Source organism: Pyrus communis, chromosome 15 (assembly GCF_963583255.1).
Source record: "Pyrus communis chromosome 15, drPyrComm1.1, whole genome shotgun sequence".
NCBI classification, from domain to species: Eukaryota; Viridiplantae; Streptophyta; class Magnoliopsida; order Rosales; family Rosaceae; genus Pyrus; species Pyrus communis.
In genome coordinates, this window is record NC_084817.1 from 19,884,619 (window position 1) to 19,890,031 (window position 5,413).

The following is a 5,413-nucleotide window of genomic DNA, read 5'->3' on the forward strand; positions in this document are numbered from 1 at the left end:
TATTATCTTAATCAAGTATATATTCTGTGAACTTTTCTAAAGTTATTCAGCTAAAGAGCTCACGGGTGAACACCAAGCAGAATCATGCATCTTTGAATGTTAATTGGTCAAATACACCTTTTTCGTTTTTCTAAAGTATACATGCTAGGATGAAAATTTGAGTTTGATAAGGTGAGTTCAATTGTTGAGTTTAATATGAGTTTGATTTTTATCGAGTATAACTCTAAGAACTATGAAACGACATCACTACAAAAACAACGTTTTAAGGATAAAACTCAGATAGTCTGATTTTTATATACGTAAATCAAACTTGCAAAAACTAATGTAAAATACCTTAACGTCTTGTTTATGTTCGTTTAAGTGCTTGTCGTGTTCAAAATTAACACCCAATGAGATGAAAATGAGCAAATTTACGGAGGGATTTGAGTGTAAAGGTCTTGATTAACAGTCTAATAAAAATATTTTTTTTGTTATAACTAATATGTAAAGGTAGTGTTGTTGTACATGGTTTTATGATTGACATGAATGATTTGTTTCAACAGTTAATCATATGCATATACTTTTAGGTTTAACTTGCCTTCAAATCATATATAGCACAAATCTCATAGTTATGGTGAAAGCAAGATGAGTGCTGTCAAGCATGATAGATCTTGAACTGTTTTTGGTTCATGTATCAATTGTGGAGCAAGTTACTATATCTTTTTTCTATATGCACCGATGGATCATCAAATTTCGGAGTAATTAAGTTCATTGATCACGTGGAATCATATTTGACCATGCAATATTGATTTAGTTTGACAGCATAACATCTTAGATTGCTTCATATATATAATTTTACAGTATTATATATTAAGGACATGTATATAAATGCTTTTAAAATAACCACAAACGCTTCTAATAATGTTTGGCTGAAAAAAATTAAAAGTGCATATGTTTAAAAAAAAAATGCTTTCATAAATCATTTCGAGTGAATTTTCAAGAAGTACTTGCATTTCTTCAAAAAATTATGTTATTCTAATAGCGGCGCTACTTATATATTGACAACTTGAAAAATAAAACTTTCCTCTGACACGTGGTACGTATACCATCTATATTTCGGGCACAATAAAAAAAATTCTGAGATGGAGAGTTTCTTTTGATGACCATTAATTGGCAGATTAACATAATAAGCTATATTTGAGTCCGGTGGGGAAGCGTGGGACATAAGACCATGGAGCCATTTGGTTGTGCATTCTCCAACAAACACATCCACGCTTGGAAAGCAAAAACAATACTCTCTCCACCAGCCCGCACTCAAAGAATCATATGCTCTTCTTTTTGTTAAAAATAAGAACCCAAAACCCACAACAAAAAAATAAAGGAAGAACAAAAGGAGGGAAATTGCTAATTTGCTGTTGCCCTCCCCTCCTCCTCCTCCCATATTCTATGGCAACATACCACCCACTTTCTTAGACTTTTTCCACTCTCACTTTAGATGAATGCACTAATTATATACTTTACCAAAAAGAAATGTCCCATTATTTAGAAAGTGTCAACCCTCTCCATCTCTTTGTTTAAGTTGGTGTTTTTGTAAGTTTATATAAATATTAGTAGTTCGAGATCGCACGATTGAATTTTTAGTAGGTGTGGTTAGTCTTGAAATTTACATCATCAAACACGTGCAGCCAAGCACGCTTCCATCACAAAAAAAATAAAAAATATTATGATGGGCAAGTTTCAATTGTCTTCTTCCAAACCCTAATTATTGGGTCCTTCTGATGTAAGCTTTGATGCTTATAAGTCATGTTTTCATACCTAATTATTAATCATTTGTAGGTAAGTGACGTTTTTATGAGAAGCATATATAAAAACTCTCATTAAAAATTCAAGCTTGAGATTTTTTTTATTTTTTATTTATCCATGGCACTAATAAACATTTGAAAACAAGACAAAAAGTCATAGTTTAGATGTGATTGTTACGTTCTATCGTTACTAATTCATGTATTATAATATAAATAAATGAAAAACTATGCATGTCAGTGCAACAATCGCATTAAACATTTTTATTCGAGACATACAATATAAGTATTTTTATTTAATTAACAGAATTTCGCAATAAGATATTTGCTTGAACTATCAAGCATGGTTTGAAATATCTTGTTGAACGTCTATGTTCCTTCGATGGCAAGAAAATAGAAACTTTCGCATTAGAGTCTTATAGATAGGGATAGGCAACGGTTATGGCAGGCGGGTAACCGTGATTATTTACTCATAATCGTTTAAGATTTTACCCGCATAACCGTTTACCCGTTGGGTATTTACATAAACGGGTATACCCATACCCATAACCGTTTATAAACGATTAACCATACCCATTTACCCATAACCGCGTACCCGTTTACCCCGTTTACTTTTTTTTGTTACCCATCTACCTATTTTTTTAACAACTTGAAAATTAAAAAAAAATTGTCATAATTTTCTTTTTTTTTTAACTATTAAATACCTTTATAAGTACATTTAACATATATTTTTATATTAACGGTAATATTATTTATGAATATATGCGATGTCTCCCAATTATTTGATGGTCAATCTATTACAAGAATCATGCATGGTTGTAGGTTAATTAATATTCTTATATGCATATATATATATATATATATATATATATATATGTATGTATGTATGTAAGTACGAATCAGTCTGCTAATAAGTTAATTTGATAAATATTTAGATTTTTATTTAGAAACATATGTTCATCGATCCAAACCATTTAATCGATTTCTAATTTTGGGGTCATATATATATATATATATATATATATATATATATATATATATATAGGTACGCATCATTTGATAATAACGTGTTTCTAAATGTTCAAGGTAATCATTATCTTGAATTGGTCAAAACTCCAAAAGACTCCAAAACAAAACTGTCGAACACTCTAATGCTTTAGCACATTCAATCACATGTATTAAACATTAGCCTATTCTATCAACTATATTTTTTTTTCTCAAGTGAGGCATATCCATACATACATATATTATATGGCCCTTTATAACCAAATATATCTCGGGATACTAAACCTAGTTAGAAACTTTTTTTTTTTTTTTTAAGTTTTACATATATTAAAATAAACGGTTAAATGGGTATCCGTTTATAACCGCGGATAATACCCATAACCGCCTATTTAAATTTCACGGGTAAACGGTTATACCCATAACCGTTTATTTATTTAAACGATTACCCATAACCGTAACTATCAAATTTAAATGGGCGGATAACCGTGGTTACCCATAACTAATGGGTATTTGTCCATCCCTACTTATAGATGTGATGATGAAGAGATAAACTTATCATCCACCCACTAGCTAGAGCTAAGTGTTCAAATGGAGAGAATTGTTGGTGCCCGTTTAGGCAGCACTACTTTCTACTTATATGGTATTTGAAATTTCAGAACCAGCGAGTTAAGTATTCCTGGACCCAACACACTACAAATCCCTTGAGCATTAGGTATCTCAAGTAAAAAATAAAACAGTATATATGGCCATGGATGAACCAAATAGGGATGGTTGCAAACTTCGATTTTATGTAGTAGAGCATCATGACATGGTTTAGGGCTTTGGGTAACTAACATGTTTTTTTTGGTGTTTTCGGAAAATATAATTGAAAACTCATTTGATAATTATTTCTAGTTTTAATTTTTTGAAAACTAAAAATTGAAAACTCAAGAAAGTCGTTTTCATTTTCTGATTTTCAATTTTCTTAAGAATCCTAATCCTTTAAGGGTTGGGATCCTCATTTTTTTAAATGGGGATAGTTGTGGACCCACACCACATCGAATTTTAACAATTTGAACCATCTATTTTTCAAGTTGCACCTCTTAGATCATTCCTGAAAAATATTATCCAAATTGAAAATATTTGAGACATCTAATTAAGTTAAAAGAAATTGACGAACACTTTGTTTTATAAGACACAATGAAATTTCATTATGATAATTAAATAGGCAAATGGTTTTAGATTGAATTAAATTTTTGCAATGATGATTAATGAATTGAAGCTTACAAAATATACGGTTCAGATTGTTGAAATTTGATCTAAAGTGCGTCTCACAACTAATCCTTTTTTTTTTTTTTTTTTAAATGGATCGCTTCCCTTAAAGGGCCTATATATATAGTTAGGTTTTTTTTTTTTGGACAAACGAAATTATTTGTGCTAAGGGGGAGGGGTGGACTTAGCATCACAATGGGTTAGCAATAATATGATTTAAATTCGTCTTTGACGATAATCGAATCTAAGACCTCTCACTTACAAGTGAAGAGTAATATCACTATCAAGTGACATTTCTACAGTTAGTTGATAAAGTGCGATTCATTGTGGTTTCTTGTAAGGTAGTAATGTTAAGCAATCTAGTGGGAAACTTTTCTTTTGTGGACAAAGGGGAAGGCATTATAGACTAGTAGCGCACTGATTACTAATTACCGCTAATTAAGTTGTAATGAATTGCACCGTGCGTGCATTTCTAAGTAATAATTAGGGTAACACCAATGTGACATATATGGCTCATGCTTCCACATAACTTGTATGCTAAGGTTGAAAATTGGTTCACGAGACATGATTTGGCTGTTTAGGGTTCACATGTTTTCGCCCAGGTAATTGTAAAATTCCACATCTGGGTTACTTTCTGTTAATTAGGTTCGGACCACTAAGTCAAGGTAATCCACCCGTAGTAGTGCTGTAATTATCATAAATTTGACCCATCCAAGTAAACACCTATTAGGCTAATCCCCATTCAGACACAATAATGCATACGTGCATAATGTATGAAGAATGTGGAGGGTGAAATAAGGAGGAAGAGAAATGTAGATTGTGCGCTTGTTTAGAAATACTTTTAAAATGATTGAAAATGTTTTTTATGAAAGTATTTTTGGAACCAATTTTTAGTAAAAATGCAAGTGAATCTTGAAAAAACACTTAAAGTGTCATCTACTGTAAAAAGTATATAATTTGTGATTCTTGTAGGAAACTAAAGTGCTTTTAGAATCCACAAAATACTTTTACCAATTGTATTTTTTATTATTTTAAAAATATTTCCAAATAAGCTCTATGTAGGAGTGACAGTGACAGTCGGATGGTCTATGTAGGAGTGGCAGTGACAGTCCGATGGGTGAAATAATTATTATATTCAGTTTCATTAATTTGTGATTTTCACCAAGGGTAGCCACACATATGATCCAAGTCCAAGCTCATCTTACAAATGAGCCGAGCCAAGCCAACAAAAAGCTAAAGTTCGATTTCAAATGAGTTGAGTCAAGACTGAGCAAGGAAATTTTTAGTTGAGCGGGACGTGAAGTTAGAACTAGTTTGGTATCGAAATGTTTTTATAAAAAGAATAAAAATAAAAATAAAAAATAAAAATAAATAAAAAA